General features: G+C 39.9%; 1 protein-coding gene and 1 non-coding gene across 2 annotated transcripts in view; one reads left to right on the top strand and one right to left on the bottom strand.

The window, feature by feature from the left end:
- LOC136851278 (uncharacterized) overlaps window positions 1-22708 on the top strand; it is a 195397-nt gene that overhangs the window by 154029 nt on the left and 18660 nt on the right. The window lies entirely within an intron of this gene.
- TRNAT-UGU (transfer RNA threonine (anticodon UGU)) lies at window positions 10082-10153 on the bottom strand. The gene has a single exon. It is a non-coding gene; the product is annotated as a tRNA-Thr (tRNA).

Below are 22708 nucleotides of genomic sequence, written 5' to 3'. Positions count from 1 at the left end.
TAACTTGGATCTGAAAGCAATGATGTTTACTCGTGGCAAGGTCCTGCTTTGTCATTAACTTTGGATTTATTTGTTTTCCTTTTCTTTACGTGGCTGTATATGTTTGCGTCGATGTGATTCATGTGCTTCATCGCTGGCATTGTTCGAAGTGAGACTGGAAAATAATAATAATAAAAATAATAATAATAATAATAATTATTATTATTATTATTATTATTATTATTATTATTATTATTATTATTATTATTATTATTATTACATATCATCTAGAGCTATAAATGAGAATGTACTATGTCGGAAAATTTAAAATTCTCTAACGGCTTTTGTGAGCTTACATAAGCTAAGACCTTATTTTCATTATTTTTTAAGCGTAAATGATATCCTCACGATACGACTGGCAGTGCCGAATGATTCTACAAAAAGAAAAAAAAAATGCCGAATTAGAATTTTTGAAAGAGGATCAATTCCGACAGGATAAAGAGTTTCAGCCGTCGGGACAAAAGTCGTGAAACATCGTCTTGTTTAGGTTAAATCCCTTCGGGTCTTTCCTAGAAAGTGACCCCAAAGGGCTTTAACCCGGTATGTATCCGCCTTTGCGGCGTGTTAATACAAGCCCGTCGGGGATTACCGTAGAAACAAACAAAAGACTGTAAATATCATAAAGATAATGACCCCAAGAAATATTAGTCCTAGATAACGACCCCCGAAAATCGTTGGGGGTCACTAGCCAGGAAACGATCCTAGTGATGGAGCATCCCTTCAATCCCCTTTCTTGTGAGTTTGCCCCAATAATTTAAGTCAAATCGTGATTCGTCTTTCGTCTTCTACTTCCATTCCCTGCTGCAGGACCTTCAGTTCCCATCGGAACCCAGTGTTATCACACCAGGATTCCCTTTGTCCCAGGCCCCTCTCACTCAGCCCCCGATGCCGATTCCCGTCCACCCTCCAAGACGACCTAATCTATGTAGTTTCAGATCACACCTTTTCCGTATTGACTCATTGCTACGTGTACATTACTCTTGCTCAGGCGGTAACTGGCGCCTTTTCAATAACTGACTGGTCCGATTTCTTAGCGCTAAGGGCCTCACCTCTGTTTAGCTCCAGCGGAATTTATTGCCTGTCGACGCATGGCGTCAAGGCCACAGAGGAAAAAGTTACAAGGAGATGCGTTGAATATGCCATTATTTATTTGCCTTCAGTTTGAGCAACAGCGCATGACAGCGAAGGAGAGAGAGAGAGAGAGAGAGAGAGAGAGAGAGAGAGAGAGAGAGAGAGAGAGAGAGAGAGAGACTGCCTTTTGGATATTCTGCTTAAAGCTGTTAATAAAGAAAATATGTTATTGTGATGGGAATTATTTGTCTTTTTGTCATGATGCAGCAATGAATTTCAGAGTATCTGTCCCAAAGCAGATGAGATTTGTTGTTGTTAAGCTGGCCTTATGCCAGCACCGACTCTCGCCCTTGTTGAGAATCCAGCTGTAAATGTACGCATACTTAAAAGATGAATATTCTCAAGACTCTAATTCAGGATACTGTAATTATATACTTTCATGTGTAAGGAACATTGAACTTCTAATATTTATATATATTATCATTACCCCTCAGTGAATATATGTATGTGGGTGTGTGCAGAGAGAGAGAGAGAGAGAGAAAGGTACTTTTTCCCTGACAGGTGGATAAAATATAATTTCATTGAAAACAGAAGTTATTAGTTAGAACGTCGTCCACTGTAAACGGTTTCTCTGCCAATCATGACAAATCTAACTTGGTTATTTGCTTAAATTACTATTTACAAACCTGCGTACTCGTTCTTCTGATTTTGTCCATTTGAATTTCATGTTCCCGTTTCCTGTCATCGATTCTCACGAAGAACCAGATTCCATTCCCACAAGTGGTTCCCGTCATGATTCACTAGAAGACGGAAGAGTTGGCGCCAATCGAACTGCGCATCGAATGTCGCCTTGGAAGTTGAATGTTGTATTTCATCCTTTTAAGTTTTTCGTTTCGGTTCCTAATGTTGGTGTTTCATAATGGATACTACTTTAGTACTCGGTTATAATTATTTAGTCCTTTAGATTGTTTGCTGAATGGTCAACTGCAATTCGTAAAGCCATCCAGTTGGAGGTGGCTATAACCTTTTATATTTCGATACGTAGAACTTTCAATCAATCAGGTCTAGTTTGTATACCTCGAAACCCTTCCACACTGATGTTCATGGCGTCCATGTGCTTATTTCTAACGCCTTGAACGCATGTCCGAACGCATATACGCAGCAGCGAAGCCACAACCCGATTCACAAGAATAAATTATTTTTACGCTTGGTTGCGTCGGGCGTCCGGTTGAAAATTGACAGGGTACTTATTTTCGCGACCCCAGTGCTTTCGAGCACGTCTTTCCGCTGTAACTCAGTGCTCTGGATTCAGAGCTCGTATCTTACAACTGTTGCTTCGTGCATAAACCTTTCGTCGTCATGCATCAGTTTATAATTAAAGACTGTCGACACTATAACGCCAGAGAACTTGAATGTCATGATACCATTCGACCGAAGTTTTTCCCCTTCAGAATTTGCCGTTTGAATCGCAATCAGCAACAATTCCTTACTGAAAAACATTACCATTTCTCTTTTCATGAGGAAATTGATGAAAATATTTGTTCGCTTCCTCAGCCCTGAACATTCGAGATAGTGTAGCAATTTCAGACAAATGAAATTAGATCATGTAATCCCACGATAACCACGATGTAATAGAATCCATTTCATAGTTAGTCCTCGAAAGCGATTTCACATCTAAAAGTCTCGAGAAAATAAGAAGAGACGTGAATTACGCCACGAGTCGTGTTATCTAGTCACAGGTGTAACCTAGCTCTTGATTGCCGTTATGATTATCATTACAGTCAACTGAGTTATTTATTTGTTAAAAGTGTAATGGAAGCACAAACAACCGCAGGCTTAAGACATCTGCATACGAAACAGCTTACTCGGTGGTGACTTGCCTACACTTCATCGAAGTTCTCTAGATCCCACCAAAAGAATGAATCCATTCTCTTCATTCTAACCTGCTTTAATCATCATGAAGATATATGACTGACACACACATACACACACACACACACAAACAAGTGAAAACACAGTCTCCTTCGGTTATCGTTTGTGGAGATGTTTATAATTTCTAGCTTTCGTGCTGTTCCACTACTTCTGCTGGTTTTAGGAAGGTTGAGAGGCCACGGTGCTATATTCTTCTACGGTGATTGAAAAGGAAATTTGCCTCTTCTTCTCAACATACTGAGCACGGCGACCACAGAAGAAATCGCCTTAGAGCCGTAACGCCAGCTTACGTGCAATCATAATTTTTCCTCATCACTCTAAGAATACATACGTAGGCCTACTCTAGAATCGGTGTAAAGAGGCAATTTTGTTAATTGCGCTGAGTGACGTATTCCTTCTTCTTCCCGTATTCAAAAACATTCCTACTATGAATTTCCGCATCACCTTAGTGTTAGACAAAGGATCTTTTATCTTGACCACGTTTGCTCGCCGAAAGTGTAGATGTTCATCTCTGGCGTTATTAATTAACGTTATCAGGAATCTCAGGTGACTCTTTTGGCCTAGTTTAATACCATATATATATATATATATATATATATATATATATATATATATATATATATATATATATATATATATATATATATATATATATATGTGTGTGTGTGTGTGTGTGTGTGTGAACTCGCAATTCTTGTTTTGTTTTTTGTCTTCTACTCGTATATACTAGCTCGTAAGTTTGTTGCACCCGATATCGATGAATTATAGAACGCTAGGAATGTGAGCGAGCATCTTCAAACACAATTGTCACCATACGTAGGCAGTATTTTATACAGAAGGTGTGGGAAGAGAGAGTGAGCACACGTAAGCGCTAAAAAAATCTGCCACCTCAAGAACATCTAGAGAACCTTACTTAATTAAATACTCTAATAATATTTTGGTCGTCTGGGTAACAGGGGACGCTGAATGCCCACCCCCGTAGATGACTTTTGCTTCTTTGAATTTGTTTCTGCTGGGTCATCTCAGGTTCAAAAGTTATTTGTCTTACACAGGTTCTTAATCATTTGACCAGTGTTCCTTATCTTGGCCAGTGCTATAGCCCTCCCTAATTTTGGCCCTGTGGCATATACCACCTAAAGTGTATCTGGCGCTGTTTTTGTAAGATTCTGATTCCTTTTTTTTTTCTTCTTCTTCTTTTGCCAGAGTTCCATGCAGACCGCCCATTCTGCGCATTCAGACCTGTGCACATAAACACTTTCTTAGATGGTTTTATCATCGTGCTGGACTGTGGGGTTACTCGTCATATGGATATTTTCCAGTTAAGAATATCCTTCTCTGCTCCTTTCATCTAACGAAATAGTTCTGGAGACAACATACGAATTGAACATCAGGTCTATATGTGATGAGTAATACTTGGTCTCTCTCTCTCTCTCTCTCTCTCTCTCTCTCTCTCTCTCTCTCTCTCTCTCTCTCTCTCTCTCTCCCCACACTTATTACACAATATAATATATGAAATTCAATGTATTGAATTTCATATATTGTTCAGCACGAAACAGGTTCATCTCGATATTTTAACGAACATTCATCATCACCTCTGATGATTAATGTTCCTTATTATAGCTTAACATGGCATATGGAGCATTTTTGACCTTGGGTTATGCAGTCGATTTCGGAGAACGTTGATATGTAGGGCTGCCTTGCGTTAATACGCATTTTGCTGCGCGTTTTCAAATTTTCCCGCCCAATTTTCCGTTGACGGAAGAAGAGTCAAACTCCCGCCCATTTGTTCAACACGACGGAAATACATGTTAGAGGAATTAAGAGTTCTCAGGTTGACTTACAGCTTATACTGGAACTAGCATTAAATTTTTTTCAAAGTATAAACAGCGACAGCATGGATGCATGTGTTATGCAAATACTACGCAATAGATGGACCCCGCCCACTTTTACGTCCCGCCCCTTTACTCACATATGTACACACACGCACACACGCACACACACACACAAACGCACAAAGAACAAACGTTCCCTTGTACTTATCACCCACTCTTGCATGTTTATTATTCGTGCATTTTTAAATTAAGGAGATCTTTTTCTTATATCATTTCTGTACACAATTTGTCAGCAGTCCTTTATTTTGAGCGAAATACTTGTTGTCAGGAAGCTTCTTGCTTCTGAGTCGAAGGTAGCCTATGCAGGATGATGATGATGATGATGATGATGATGATAGTGATGATGGTGGTGGTGGCGGTGCTAAGGTTAAGTCACGTGACCAGTTGTTTACGTTTTCATTGGGCAGATGCAAGAAACGTCTTTAGAGAAGGCTGTGAAGCGGCGTTTGTCGTGAGTATTTTTTGTTTGTTTATTTTATTCATTTATCTATTTATTAGAAATGCAACTTATTCGTACAATAAAAGAAACACTTTTCCATGCATAGGAGAGGGACGGTTTTTTTTTTTTTAAACCAACCCTTATCGAATACTTTGTGAGAGCTAAGTTGGATTTCTTTGAGAACCTGGATATTACATAACACCTGCCACCACTCCGAGAAACCTGAGAGAGAGAGAGAGAGAGAGAGAGAGAGAGAGAGAGAGAGGGGGCTAATAGTGGACGACATCCCCCCCCACCCTCAAAACAAAGTATGGTTGCATTTTCAGTGCTTTTTTTTCACCCAAAATATTTTGTCTGTTGTCATGATCTTAATCACTGGTGTTTTGAAAAAGCTTATGACAATTTTAGGTACCTTTTACGATGTATTTAAGCGTAGGTATGAAGTGTGTTTGTGTGTAAAATGCCTTTGCTAATGAGTCGCAAGTTCTGTATATGCTGCCCAGATTCAGTTATCTAGAACATCCATGTTGCCGCTCTCTTCGGAGAATCTAGAGAAGGCCCAGTTATCGGCATTACAGACTTAGTTTGTCAGATTACGTCATTGCAATTATCGGGACATTGTTTCAACTGAAGTCCAGTAAATGATATAATGAAACATTTTTTGTCATTATGCAACCGAAAATAGCCAGGACTATCCATGTACGTCGTTTGGTACCACTCAGAAAAACGCTCTACTACGCAGTTCTCGTCTTGGCTCTCCTTACTTGTATCCACCAGATGCCCCTACCACTACCCTTATCCCCTCAACCCTCCCCCACCCCACAATCGATCCTCTAGAGTCCTCCACTCCTATTCTCTCTCACCCTATATTCCCCTCCATAATCCTAACACCATCCCTCCACCACTCTCCATTTGGGGGAGCCCGGGCTATAATTCCCACACCACCACCAACCTCGTCCACCTCCTCCTCCCCCCTCCTCCTCCTCCTCCTCCTCCTCCTCCTCCTCCTCCTCCCCAGGCTCAAACATCCTCCTCCACCTCGAGACAATTTACTGCCCAGCAAACCCTGCATCACAAGTTCCTCTTCATGAAAGGGACTAGTGAACGTTTCCCTTTATCGTTTTGTTATTTCGATTATTTTTAATACTACGTCATCTGCGGCGTCCCATGTCAATTTGCATCTGAGATATGATGAATTCAGCATTACCTCTCTTTCACCCAACTTTCTCTCTCTCTCTCTCTCTCTCTCTCTCTCTCTCTCTCTCTCTCTCTCTCTTTGTGTGTGTGTGCGTGTGCGCCATAGACCTAACATGAGAACTTAAAGAGAATGTGTTCCTACATTTTCTTCCTTTCAGAACTTGGTCCTTTCACGTGTTCGAACAGAAGGCGGTCTTCTGTGCGATGGCGCAAAGGCACTCAAAAATTATTCTTTTTATTAGCATTATTGCTAATGAAGGCTAATTTACTAATCTCCTGAATGTGTATATAGTCTCGAATATGACACGGAAAAGAGTAAAAGAGAATTTTCTAACATATTTAGAAAATTTATCAATATTTTTATTACGTGTAGGTGTACGTACATGGTGTGAATAGTGCTTCATAACCCTGGCCATTTCAATATAATTCAAGTTGTAAAATTTCTGCAAATATAAGCTTGATCTTCATAGTTCACTCCTCTTAAGGGTCTCTGCAAAATACTTTGTTTCAGGAGATCATGTTCTTAAAGCATTCCATTTGACTCCACTCTCCGGCCCCTTGACTGCAAAGTATACCATTTCTGCAAGGACTTTTCAGTGACGTCAGATATGCAATAGCTGCTGGAACTTCAGCGTAATGCCACAGTCCAGTTCACTTTCCTCTCAGTCTCCAGGATACTGAAGGAATTAAGGTAAACAGAGGACGGGAGAGATTCCTGAGGATTACTGATGATTTCTACTGAGTAAATATATATATATATATATATATATATATATATATATATATATATATATATATATATATATATATATATATATATATATATATATATATATATATATATATATATATATATATATATATATATATATATATGTGTGTGTGTGTGTGTGTGTGTGTGTGTGTGTGTGTGTGTGTGTGTGTATGTGTAATGTACAGTATATTATATATATATATATATATATATATATATATATATATATATATATATATATATATATATATATATATCATAATCACTTTAACATAACACGTGATTCGTTTATCACACATCACCACAAGAGAAAAAAAGGAGAGATGGGTCTAAGTCCTGGCCGCTTTCATCTTTATTTCCAAACCATTGACAAAAGAGTGATGCATAGTGGTAGAAATCACAATATATATACTACAGAGACAGAACGGACGAAAATGTCCTTCAGTCAAGGCATGTATAAACTTGGTCCTAAAAGGAAATTTGTAAAATGTTTAAATTTTAAGGAAGGCATTAGATGTGTATGAAAAAAGGATTATCATATTTGTAAACATAGTATGGTGCCTGAAGAGCAGAATAAGAAATATACAGTAGACTGATTCAGAGTTTAAATGAAAATACAGTCTCCGCAAATAATGCCACTGACTTCAATCGAAGTTGTATAAGACAGGCAATGTTGACTGAAAGTCGTTGATACATACTGTCGGGCACTAAATCATTTATCAACTATTATTCCCCTTCGGCGATATTCCCGAAGTAGGGCGAATTGGATATTAAACGACATTTGTGGCTTAATATCTTTGTATATAAAATGTCATGGCGATGTAATAATATATATATATATATATATATATATATATATATATATATATATATATATATATATATATATAAATATGTGTATATACACAGAGGATACTTGAAAGGGAACGGGGATACTGCTTGCATGAAAGGAGTCTCCTAAATCAGTGCTTTTAGGCCGAATTTCGTGACTTCTTGCTCGCTCGCCCCTTTTGCTACACCCTCTTTTTTCACCGCTGGGAATTTAGTCAGGGAGACCTGATGGAAACGTCCCTTGTTTGAAATCGGTTTTGAATGATTTTATCTATAAAGTTTAGAAAACTGTCAGGCTATCAGTTGGACAGGTAATAAAAAGATAGTTTATTATCGAATCCATTTTTATAAAAAATAGTTTTTGTATGAATATGAATATCAGTCAAGGAATATAGAGGCTCGTTCCATTCATTTCAAGGAAGGTAGTTCACCAGGGCTTAGAGCAAAGGTGTGATCCCACCCGTATAGAGAATCGAGATTAAATTTGTAAACGGATCTCTGACCACATACGCCAATGAGTTTACTGCTCCTCCCTCTTTCCACTTACCAGATGCAAATATTTTTGCCTATAGCGAGTGTGTTCGTTTGCACTGTCATTCTAGGGTATAGTATAGTGTAAATTTCTGCCAATATGTAGGCCTACCAGTCCTTGTGAAGATTGTTTAGAAATTTTAAAGCGTTTAATTTTTCCATGTGGTACATCTATAGATTTCTTTATGATTCCTTCCATGAGATAAAAAATCAGTATTCCAAATCTTTGTTGCGTCTTTGCTTTATTAACTTTATTCATCACGGCCTCAGTGACCTTCGTAGTTGTGACACTTGATAACTCCCAAATAATTAGTGCCTGTTCATCCATTTCCGTGCTCTCAGGGGTAGGCTTATACCAGTAAGAGGGCTTTTTGGTTGTAATGTTTAGGTTCAGTCGGCTTTATACTAGCACGAATCCCTGCCTTAGGGCGGCCAAAAGAGGACTGGTGTTGTCAATGTTATGTATTAAGCCTTGCGTAATATATTGCGCATGTTTAAGCTCTGCTTATGACATTGTGGGCTTTTGTTGTTTGGGGATTCGAGACGCCCCGCCGATTTTGTAGCAAGATGTAACAACACTATATAGGCTAACCATTAAAGCCAACGTTTAGCCATCTGTATTCTTAACCCCCTACCTCGGGCCACCGCATAATAGGTGCAGACCTTTTTACTCTCCCAAAGGAAAAGACACAGAAACCTCTTCAAATATTTCATTGTCATGTTCCGTATCACGATGCGCTTTAAATCACTTTTAATATATTAACCGAAAAAAGCGTTGGCATGAAATGAAGATGGAAGTGACATTGAAGATCGTAATACTCTTTGCAAAGTCTCTCCGTGCATGTTTGAATATTTTTGTAACGTCAGCTTTACTTATAAATATCGTGCGTTTCCATCGGATTCCTCACACAAATTATTTTGATGATCATCATCATTTTTATCATCCTTTTCACTATTTCTTGTTACTATGTCTACGAATACTGTATTTTACTGATAAACTATTAGACTGAATTAGGTTACACGTTCGAGATCGTTACTAAAAAGTTTTAATCATCGGTGAAATAAGATTTGCCAACGCGCCAGCCGGAATGGAATCTAACAACCACAGACCCTACTGTGCCGCCGAATCGACTTCTTATAAAGACGAATAAAATAGATAAAACAACTCTGTGCCATATATTTTTGTGTTCTTTATTGATTGCATATGCTTACCCATCGATGTTACACCAATATTTGTACACATCTAACGTTATCCCAGTTTCACCCGCATACCTTTCCCGTTTTCATTAGGCTTCCCAAGGGCTTGATTTCTCGTCCAAGCTATCATTTTTTTCTTGGAAGAATCGAGGATGAGAGTGATTATGACTTCACTAGTGACAAAAGTCACTTAATGTTTGCCCCCTGAGAGAATCGAACTCTCGACCCCTGGTTTACAAGACCAGTGCTCTGCCCCTGAGCTAAGGAGGCTACTTTTCGTTACGGAGACGTTACAACAGATCATGAGAATTTTTTTTTTTTTTTTTTGCGCTCATATTCCACAGTATTGTAACAAAATAGCGAAATATTCTTATCATTTTAATGAGTTTACGTAAAGCGTCGATGTTATGTAAACAGTCGAAACTGTATTTAGTTGTCGCTGAGATAGAGAGAGAAGGGGGTGGGGGGTTAGCATCACAGCCACCCGGAGATTTCATTGCCTCAAAAACATTGCAACACATACTATACGTTGAACGTTGCTTTGCTGTTATAGATTGTTGATAGTGTTTGTTAAGACCGTGCACATTGGTACCTCCTAAATTCCGACTATAATTCCCAGCATGGATGTGGTAGTGTGCAGAAATACAACTCCACAGACATAAATGCACGTCTAACTTTGATATCTTGAAAACGAAAGTAATTTTGGAGGATAATGGTAAATTTGGCACTAAATGCTTGGCGATTCAACGCACAATTGGTGAGCCTTCGTGTATTCCTTATATGACTGCCAAAGTTGTGGAAGGTTTCGGTACGAGTGTTCATTCTTGTGCTGCTTCTGACGCCACATCTTCTTAGGGGAAATTTATATCAACTTTTAAATATCGAATGGATCACTACATGACTGTTAACATCATTCCACAATTTAATCATGTTGGTCTGTGGTTTCTTTCAATATTAGTACATCTGCAGTTTTTGTTTGTATGTGTGCAGCCTGGAATGGAATTTAAAATTTAGGACAAAGCGTTGGGACCTATGAGGTCATTCAACACTGGAGAAAGGTTTTAAAGGTGTAACAGGAGGAAAACCTCACAGTTGCAACACTATGAAACAATTATTAGGCGAGGGTGGAAAGTAAGATGGAAGAAAGAGAATATGAATGAAGAGTCAGTAAAAAGAATGAAAGGGGTTGCAGCTAGGGCTGAAGGCACACTGCAAAGAACCGTAAGTAATGCTGACTTGGCACCACGTGAGGTTCACTGATGGAGTATCATCTTCTTCTTTCGACCTTATTAGTCCCACTGTATAGCAGGGTCAGCCACTCAAGTCAACTTTCTCCATCTATTTCTATTCCTAGCATCTTCTTCCCCCAGTCCCACCTCACCCATAACCCTCCTCACCACATCCATCCATCTGATCCGTTGACGCCCCACACTCCTCCTCCCCACCACTGGCATGTTCTTAGCTCTCTTGATTGGTTCTGCCTACTCTCTTCTTATTACATGGCCATAGTATCTCAAACGAGCTTCCCTAACCTTCTCCTTTACATTACATATACCATACACATTCTTCTTATATCTTGACTCTCCCTCCTTTCCAGTAGTGATATTCCAGCAATCCACATCACCATCCTCATCTCGGTTCTTTCCAACAGTCCCTCCTCTTTCCTCTTAAGTGCCCAGGTTTCTGCCCCATATAATAGTACGGCCCTGATAACTGTCTTATAAATCTTCATTTTGGGCTTTAATAGCATTTTCTTGTCTTAAACAGCTCCAGTTACTTCTCTCCATTTTCGCCATGCTTCTTTCACTCACTGTTTTCTCAGTACCTCCCTCTTCTGTTATTATTGATCCCAAATAGTTAACCTCATTGTTCTGCTTTAGCACTGTACCATCTTCCCCTTGAATGTTTACTTCTTCATGTCCTTCTCTACTACTAGTCATTAGCTCTGTCTTTCCAATGTTCACTTTAAATCCTTTCCTTTCTAGGGCTCCTTTCCATGCTAAAAACCTTTCTTGCAGTTCTTCTGTGTCTGCTATAATGACTAAATCGTCAGCAAACAACAGATCCCACCGTTCATCGCTGTTCCTTAATTCTGATGTCAGTGTGTCTATAACGACGAGGAACAAGAATGGACTTGGAGCTGATCCCTGATGGAGGCCCACCTCCACAGGGAATGTCTCAGTCTCCCCATATTTTGTCTGTGCAATGGTTCTTGCACCCTCATACATCATCTTCACTAACTTACGAACTTCTCTGGTACTCCTCTCTTTCTCAAATACCAATAGACTACTCTTCTTGGTACCCAGTCATACGCCTTTTCAAGATCCACAAAACACAAGTAAACTTTCCTGTTTCCTTCTAGATACTTCCCTTGGAATTGTCTTACTATAAAAACAGCATCCACTGTGCTCTTCCCTTTCATAAACCCAAACTGCTGCTCATGTATATCTGTCAGCTCTCTCAACCTTCCTTCTACTATTCTTTCTAGTATCTTGAAAACATGTTCCTAAAGCTTTATTCCTCTGTAGTTCCCACAGTTTAACACATCTCCTTTTTGTTTATATATTTTAATTATCCAACTATTGCTCCAGTCCCTTGGCATTTCCTCTACATCCCAGATCTTTTCCAATAGTGTGTGCACCCACTCTTTGCCTAGATTTCCCAATGCTTTAATCATTTCTATTGTTACCTCTGACTTTCCTGCAGCTTTATTTACCTTTCCTTTCTTTATAGCATTCTCGACTTCACTCACTCTGATGTTTGCTATTGGTCCTTCTACTGGAGGAGCATTTTCCAGTTCTTCACACTCATTCTCATTGGTTAATAGTTTTGAAAAATAGTCTTTCCACCTTCTCGTGACTTCCTCTTCCTCAATTAAGGTATTTCCATTTTCATCTTTAATAATTCCTACCTTTCCTACATCCTGCCTGTCTTTTCTTCTCGCTTCTGCAGTTCTGTAGATTACCTTTTCTCCCTCCGTTGTTCCCATCTTCTCATACCCTTCTCTCATGGCTCCTCCCTTTGCAGTCGCTACCACTCTTTGTTTCCCTCTTTGTCCATCTATACTCCTCTCTTGTTTGGTAGTTGTTATCTTCTTCCCACCCTCTTCTGGCTATACTCTTTTCCTTCACAGCTGTTCGAACCTCTTGATTCCACCACCATGCTTCTTTTTCCTGTTGCTGCTTACCACTAGTCCTCCCACACACCTCTGCTGCTGCTGGCACCACAATCTCTTTCATATCATCCCATACCTCCTCAGGCGATTCTGACATTCCACTCACATATCGCTCTTCTCTGACTCTTTCCACTTTACTTCCAAGTTTTAATCCTTCTATTCCTGGCTGGGGCTTTCCTTTTCCTTATTGTTTTCAACCTAAAATCTGCTACTACCAGTTTATGCTGTGCTACAACAGATTCATTTGGAATAACCTTGCATAATGATTTTGGAATAAGCTTCTATAATGATTTTCTTGTCTTCCCTCCTAACCAAAACATAATCAATTTGTGTCTAATTTTGTCCACTTTTGTATGTTACCAGGTGGCTTCTCCTTTTCTCAAACTGAGTATTCAAGACTACCAGATTCATAGCTTCTGCTAATTCTAACAATCTTTTTCACCTTGCTGGTTTCTTCTTCCAAAACCTCTTTCTCCATGTATTCCTTCAAATCCATCAGAACTCTCACCTACATGGGCATTCATGTCCCCAGATAACACTGATAGTTCACTTCTTGGAAATCTTTCGATATATTCTTCTAATTTTCCTCTGAATTCCTCCTTCTCCTCTTCACTACACCCTTGTTGAGGGGCGTATGCCGAGATGATATGCCATACTCTCTTATCTTTCACAAACTTTAAGCCCATGAGCCTGTCACTGATGCGCTGGACCTCTGTGACATTCTCCTGCAAATCTGGATGGAGAATAATTCATACCCCATTTCTCCTTGTATCTTCCCCTGCGTCGTAAGCTTTATATCCTTCTCCAAGCTTTCTTGCACTTTTTCCTTTCCATTTAGTCTCTTGTATACACAGAATTACAATTTTTCTTCTCTGCATGACGTCTACCAACTCTCTTTCCTTTCCTGTGAGGTTACCAACATTCCAATTTCCAATTCTTAGCTTTCCTTTCTTTTTCCAATCCTTTCTCCTCACTAACTTCTTTAGCCGCAGTCGTGACTTCTGCGGTACCTTTTGCATATTTCTCACTGCTGTCAGGGGATACTGCAGCGCGTCGCTTACGGGGTACGCCCTGGCCCTATTGCATTCCATCACCGACTCGAGGTTCATTATTTAGTTTTTGCCACTGTTTTCATACTCAGTTGGCTAGGCCAGGCAGTAACCCTCCCCATTTATCCGGGCCTGAGACCGACAGCAAGTTGGACTGGCTTGTCCCCCCACTGGCTGGATTAGGTTCACTGATGGAGTATGTGCAGTGTTAATTTTGTTTCTTTTGTTGCTAGTACTTCAGTTGTTTGATTTCGTAGGTTTTATTATAGTTACTGTTTGTTAGACTTTATTTTTGGTTAGACAATTTTACCACTTTCACCTGTCTGTCATCAGTAGTTCGGTTCTTGCTTTTGGGAGATATGTTTTCTGGCAGCCCTTTTTGCTTTTATTTTCCTGCCTTTGATTTCATTTTCTGTGCATTTTTCTTTATCATCCTCTGTGGCTGATATTGTTTCGAAAGGATGTTTGGTTTGACATTCATTATTTCTTGACATTTGTGTGCTATATTTTTGCTTTTCTTTGTGTAGGTTATGCTCCGAGTTTAGGTTGTTCGGTATGCGAGAGTTTCTGCTGGCTCGAGAAATTCCCGAACTTTCGGTATCAGCTTAGCTGTTCAAGCAGCATAGTCCACAAACAGGTCTTACTTCTTTCTTTGGCGTTATGTATATATATATATATATATATATATATATATATATATATATATATATATATATATATATATATATATATATATATATATATATATATATATGGGTATAATTTGTTACCCCGCTATTTTTTCCCCAAACTTTTGACGAGAGGTTTTGTCTTGGGCATTTTATATTGGCAGATTTCAACAGAAGTTACTAGAGCTCATGGTCATTGATGTCATTGTACATGTGTGAGAGTACTTCTCGAGTAAGTTTTGGATAACTACATAGTCTTAAAAAGTTTTACTCAACCACTTATTTTATTTGAATATCTGGAAAGTTCTTGTATAGGTCATTCTTTAAGCATTCTATTTTTTTTTTTTATATTAGTAACGGTTATCCTTCTGTCTGACTTTAGTATAAATTAGTCTTGAATAAGTGTCAGGACCAAAAAGAATTTTCAAAATGTGAACAGTATTTGGTTTAAAATCCTTTTTCTTACCCATAGGCTATTTAGTACTATTGCTTTTATAAATCAAGCCTTCTGTTTGCCTGGGAGTTTTTAGTAATCATATACCCTTCTTGTCCTTCCTAGTTCATCATCGTCCAAGTCCAGTCTCACCCTCCCTCATGTTCTGAGACCCATATAAATATCAGGGCATCCGGACAATTCGGTGCCAGACAATTCGATACCGGACAATGTGGTGCCGGATAATTCGGTACTAGGACAGTTTGGTACCGGACAGTTCGGTACCAGACAATTCGGTACCAGACAATTCAGTAACGGAAGGCTTTTAAAAAAAATAACTGACCAAATTTTAGTATCAGTTATCTGCCCATGAGGTATAGAATGGCCACTTGCAAGTTTATAAATTCGGGAAAGGGAAGAAAGAAATTAGTCGATGACGAAAACTACGTTTACCATAAACAAAGAAAATGCTGATGGTTAAAAAAAATGCTGGCGTTGTGAAAATCGCACGTGCAAGCTCGACTTCATGCAGATGAACATTTTGAGACACTGAAAACGATTGGAAATCATGATCACAGTGCGACTGCAGCAGAAGTTACTGCAAAGGTTGTTATCTCAAATATAAAGCATTAGTTAATTTCAAGTCTAACTCTACCCTGCTCAATTATAACTGAAGAACTTGGAAAATGAAATGAGCGTGCATTGGCTGAAGTGCCAAGAGGTTCGCATATCGATCGGAATGTTAGACGTTGGAGATCTGCGTAAGCCAATTAACCACCGATTCCTCAGACGAATGTTGCTTCTCTATACCACAACAGCATTCCTGTCTTCATGATGGATCCATGTTTTGACAATTCCCGAATTTTAATCTGAGGCGATGTGAGAACTGGGCAGGAGACGGAACTTTCAAGAGTTGCCCTACTATATTCTTTCAGTTGTACGAGTATGTATCACATATTCAAATTAACAACTTCAGTGCCCCAAGATTATATGCTTAACATTTAGGGCAAAATATATATAAACATATTTTACAGGATGGGTTTAAATTACGATACCAAGATGATGACACATTTAGTATTAAAATAAGAAGTTTTGTATCACTTGCTTTCCTGATCCCGGATGAAGTTGTTGACGGGTTCAAGGAATTGGTGGATGACGATGATATTCCTCAACCAATTGTGTCATACTTTGAAAATACGTATATAGGACCAGTGAGGGAAGAGGTGACAGAAGAAGGAGACTAGATCCTAAATTTTCGATAGAGTGATGGAACGAACGTGAATGTTGCATAAGAGAAGAACCGTGTACTGTCAATAGTTTGGAAGCATATCGCATTACGTTAATCAAAGCAGTCTCCAGTAACCATCCAAACATTTGGACTATCATCAATACCCTACAAAAAGAAGACATATTGGCAAAAACAAAATTACACATGTTGAAACAAGAAGGGAAAGTATTTCCAAAGAAAAAGTGCAAGGACTACAACAAGCGCATTCTACATCTGGTACAGAATTATGATCCAACAAAGAGAAAAGATTTTTTAAAAAGGGATCGCTCATAATATCAAGTTTTAAGATTTTTTGTTTTAGTATTGTGTTCAGTAATGAATACAAAAATTCATTTTGTCAATTTATTTTATTTTATTAAACATATGAATTTTAATAGCAGTTTAAATTTTCTAAACATTATATATTCTCTTCATTTTAGCCATTGATAATTAATCAATATATATACATTGTGTTTGTGTTATCTTTTTAATAATAATATCAGTGGTACCGAATTGTCTGGTACCAAACTGTCCTAGCACCGAATTATCCGGTACCGAATTGTCCTAGCGCCAATATAAGGGTAAGTAGCTGACTGGTTGATTGCTTTATAGGTTTTAGGCATACATGCCAGCACTGGGGCAACTAAGGCCATTCAGCGCTTAGAATCTAATGTAAATTTAGCTAAAATTCATGCAGAACTGTCAGTCAATCATTTCCTGTGGCACCCACGGGGATGCATAGGGCCTCGATGAACGCACGTCATCACATTCTGCCTGGGCTAACTCCTCAAGATCTCTCCAACACTCATCTCCTGCTTCCTGCCTCATTGTCCTCAACCACGTCTCCTTTGGCCTACCTCTGTTTCTTCTGCCAAGAGCAACCCACCCTTGTGTATCTCATACTATTCCCTGTCTTCTACACACGGCCTAGCTACTTCCAGCGTGAGAACCTACATATTCATCAACCGGCTGCACCCCGTTACTTCACTATTTCTGCTATTTGATATCCTATCCCTCCAATTAATTCCTAATATTCTTCTGGGCGCCTTATTTTCAAGTGATAAGAATATATTATCTGAAATCACTGTACTGTACCATGACTCATGCCCATAAATCAAAATGCTCCTAACCATTATCTTATAAATTTTGAATTTTTTATGCACAGAAAAATTGCTATTAATCCGAATATTTTTAAACATACCCATTGCCTGACAAGCCTTTTTTCCGTCACTCCCCACCAATATGCCTCCCTCCTGAAGGAATTCCCCGAGGTATTCAGGCTCGAGCTTCATCAGGTGCCCGGGGCCCCCGCCAAACACGGGATATATCATCACATCAAGACAAGAGGCCCCTGACGCACACAAAGTTCCAGAGGCTTCCCCCTCAGCGCCTTCAGGAGGCCAAGATGGCCTTCTCCGAAATGAAGCGTATGGGCATATGCAGGAAGGCCCCCAGCCCATGGGCCTCCCTTCACATCGTGCAGAAAACAGGTGGCTCATGGATACCCTGCGGCGACTACAAGCGGCTCAACCTCGCTACAGAACCCGACCACTACCCTCTCCCAAACGAAGACCTCACGGCCTCCTTCCATGGGGCCAAAATATTTCAAAACTAGGTCTTTTAAAATCCTATTTCCAGGTACCAGTAGCTCCAGAAGACATCCCCAAAACCGCCATCGGGTCCTACGTCTTCACCTTCTCCATCTTCGGCCTGAGGAACACAGGGGCAACCTTCCAGAGACTGATGGACAGCATTCTGGGGGACCTGAACTTCTACGTCTGCTACGTCGATGATATCCTAATTTTTTCCAGGTCCCACAAGGAACACCTTCGACACATCCGGAAGGTCCTGCAGTGCCTGCAGGAGAATGCCCTCATTATCAGGTTCGACAAGTGCACCTTTGGCGTCGATAGGGTTGACTTCCTGGGCCACGAGATATCCCCGGGAGGCGTCCGCCCACTCACATCGAAGGTCGAGGCCGTCGTCAGGTTCCCCACCCCTACCTCCGTCAAGGGCGTACAAGAATTCCTCGGGATGGTCAACTACTACAGGAGGTTCATCCCCAGGGTCATGCACACCATGGCTCCCCTAACAGAGATCCTAAAGGGCCATCCAGAGACCTTAGTGTGGGGCCCCGACCAGTAGCAGGCCTTCTCCCTGATGAAGGCTGCCCCCAATGCCCCCCTCCAGCTAACAACGGACGCCAGCAACATCGCCTGTGGGGCCGTCCTAGAACAGGTCATCAGCGGAGCCGCTCAGCCCATCGCTTTCTCCAGCAGGAAGCTCAGCCCCACCGAGTCCCGCTACAGCACCTTCGACAGGAAGCTCTTCGCGGTGTACCAGGCGGTACGCCACTTCAAATTCCTCCCGGAGGGTATGCCCTTCACAGTTTGGACAGACCACCAGCCACTGGTCCACGCCTTCGCAAAGCTGGGGGATGCATGGTCCTCCAGGCAGCAGCGGCACCTCGCGGCCATCACAGAGTTCACCTGCACGCTCCATCAAGTACCTCCCCGCCAGGAAGAACCCAGTAGTGACGCCCTCTCGAGGATCGAAATCAACACAGTGCAGCTCAGGATCGACTACAAGGGCCTCGTCGGGGAACAGGCCACTGACTCAGAGATTCCAGCTTACCGCACCACCATCACGTCGCTGAAGTGGAAGGAAGTGCCCCTCGCCCCTGGGGGGCCAACACTGCTGAGCGACGTAAGTACTGGCCACCCCCGCCCACTGGTGCCTGCCTCCCGTCGTCGTCTGGTCTTCAATGTCATCCACGGACTGTCCCACCCCTCCGGCAGGACAACAGCCAAACTGCTGGCAGAGAAGTTCGTCTGGTACGGCATACGGAAGGACACAATGGCCTGGGCGAGGCAGTGCATTCAGTGCCAGCAAAGTAGGGCGGCACACCAAATCGGGGGTGGGCAACTTCCCCAGACTGGGAAGACGTTTTGGGCACATCCATGTCAACGTAGTGGGTTCTCTTCCCCCATCAGGAGGAGCCAGATACCTTCTGACAGTCGTCGACTGCTCCACCAGGTGGCCTAAAGCGACGCCCATGGAAGAAGCCACCTCCAGTGCATGTGCTGAGGCCCTCCTTTCCAGCTGGATCAGCCGGTTCAGTGTCCCGGACCATATAACCACGGACAGGGACCCAGCCTTCCTGTCCAAGCTGTGGACCGCCCTGGCACGCCTGCTGGGGACCACTCACCACAGCACCACACATAACAATATATATATATATATATATATATATATATATATATATATATATATATATATATATATATATATTTATATATATATATATATATATATATATATATATATATATATATATATATATATATATATATATATATATATGCATATATTTATACACACACACACACACACACACACACATATATATATATATATATATATATATATATATATATATATATATATATATATATATATATATATACTTACATATATTTATATACATATATATATGTACTGGGTGTTTCAAAATTAGACCCCCCTCCACAGAACAAATGGAAAGTTATGAAGTTTTCTGCTATAGCCTATCTCCAAGTACATTATTTTAAGTTTCTATTAAGCTATTTTTCATTTTACATTTCTTGTATTTTCAGACTGAGTGACGGAAATCGATACAGCCATGGCTAACGACTCAGAGGAAATCAGATGGATTGACCGAATCTGGGCTATAACCTTCAGAGAGGCCAGGGATGATGGCGCATCCTTCATTTCACGTTCCTGTTTGTTAAAAGAAACTGGAACAAAAATCCATTATGACTGTCATCGTGAAAAGAGTGAGAATCTTGGAAGGCCTGAAGTCCTTTCTCAGGAGTCAAAAGACATCATAGCTGAGGCAGTGGGTAGACCAAGAAAGTCTTTGTGTAAATTGGAGCTTGAACTAGAAACAAAAAGGGGAAAGGAGAGAAGATATAGTGCTGTATATCGTGAGTTGAAAAAATCTGGTATCAAGCCATTTCATGTTATCAGCAAGCCCAACATCACCCAGCAACAGAGAGAAGACCATGCATGGTTTTGTGGTTCATTTCTTAAAGACTGGGATGAAGCTGACTTTCTCCATGTTGCGGCATCAGATGAATTCTTCATTTACACAGTCAGGAAGCCAGATCATAAAAATGACATCATTTGGGCTGGAAAGTTGGATGATATCAGCGATGACGTGCGCTATCGCCAAGTTGTGAAATTTCCTGAATGTTTGGGAATTTTTCTGTTTTACAGCCAAACGGTTAATGTGGATCATCAAAGAAAAAGGACAGTCATGGAATGGCGAATACTTCAGAGAAACTGTGCTTACTGGTGGAGTATTTCCTTTCCTCAAAGATCCTGAAAATCTGTTATCTGTTGAAGAAGTCACATTTTTGCATGATAGGGCACCATATTTCAAGGCTCTTCAGACACAGGAGTTGCTTCGAAACAGTGGTATCAATTTCTTCTTGTCAAGTGAATTTCCAGGTAGCTCCCCTGACCTTAATGTGTGTGAAAACATTGGTAGTATCTTAAAGGATCGTGTTGAAGCGCAAGACAGTGAACTGTGATGGTATACCAAGCCTCGATGACCTGCGAAGAGAGGTGACCGAAGTGCTCAGGGAAATGGAGTTTGAGTCTCAGCTTTTTTATGATTTGCTGAAATCATACCCTCAAGAATGCAGGCTATGGTACAGGCAGATGGAGGCCACACAAAATATTAAATACTCAGACAGACACTTAAATATATACCTGTTCTGAATTACTTTTGTTTTTGTCCATATCAATTTTAGTTTATGCTGTAGAGGGGGGTGCCCTCTAATTTCGAAACACCCTGTATATATATGCATTATATATGTATGTATATATATGTATATGTATGTATATATACATATATATATATATACATATATATATATATATATATATATATATATATATATATATATATATATATATATATATATATATATATATATATATATATATATATATATATATATATATATATATATATATATATATATATAAAATATATATATATATATATATATATATATATATATATATATATATATATATATATATATATATATATATATATATATATATATATATATATATATATATATATATATATATATATGGATGTCTTTCCTGTAATACTACAGTGTAATATGAAAATAAGAAGGCCCATAAAACACTATTTAAACGTTGAAACCATATATTTCAGGCACTTTCTTTCTGTGCCCCTGTTCACTGGTAGAATATGGACAGGTGGAAAGTTACAATGGTATATATACAAAAACATGAAGGTGTGGCCTTAGGCCTCCGATGTTATGTAGGTGGCGTTTCTTAAGAAGGAGGAGAATGACCAAATTCCCTAGTGGTTTTGGCCTCATTAGCTCCTGTTTGGCGATGGATCTGGCGGTCGTGTTTCTTGGGTCATCTTCTTCAGGAGGGGTTTGAGGATTAAGGTGTCGATGGCGTCCGATTTCAATGTCCTCCTGACAGGTTCATATTGTTGGTTTGATTGATGATAGCAGATTCCAGCATCTTTCTTTGTACGGACAGCTACTCTTGAAAACCAACTCCGCCCCACCCAGTTAATGACATGCCCTGTATTTTTAATATGTAGGAAAATTCCTGAACCTCCAAAGCGTAACGTACTGATCTTTTGTGCTCTGTTATTCTTTGCGAGAGCGATCTACCTGTCTCGCCTACATAGATGTCATGACAATTACTACACGGTATCTTGAAACCCGCTTCTTCCCTTTGTTATTTAAGTATACGTTAACGAGCGAACTCCTGATGGATTTGGGATAATGGAAAATGAAAGGATTATTAGAACTGAGTTGTTCGGGTGGCCTTTTGGATGTTTTCATCGTATGGAAGCTTTTTTTTTGTTGAAATCTATTTGTCTGTTGTGAGTGGACCACCACAACAGACAAACAGATTTTTATTACAATGTTCCGGTTACGGTGTTTTCCGACTTACGGCATGCCACTGGAAAGGAACCCCTGCCGTAATCTGGGGACTGCCTTATTTAAGATGTATGGGTCAATGGGCACTGCCATATAGGTCCTTACCTACTGACCACTTGTATTCTAGTGCAAGAACCAAAGAACACATAGTTAAATCTATGGCATAAGAGGAATTATGGTACATATCATAACTTGTTGGTGATCCATTATTCAGGAAAACTATATCATTATTGTCAAGTAATTGCT

This window comes from Macrobrachium rosenbergii, chromosome 23 (assembly GCF_040412425.1).
Source record: "Macrobrachium rosenbergii isolate ZJJX-2024 chromosome 23, ASM4041242v1, whole genome shotgun sequence".
Classification (NCBI taxonomy): Eukaryota; Metazoa; Arthropoda; class Malacostraca; order Decapoda; family Palaemonidae; genus Macrobrachium; species Macrobrachium rosenbergii.
This window is presented reverse-complemented; position numbering and strand designations above follow the sequence as displayed.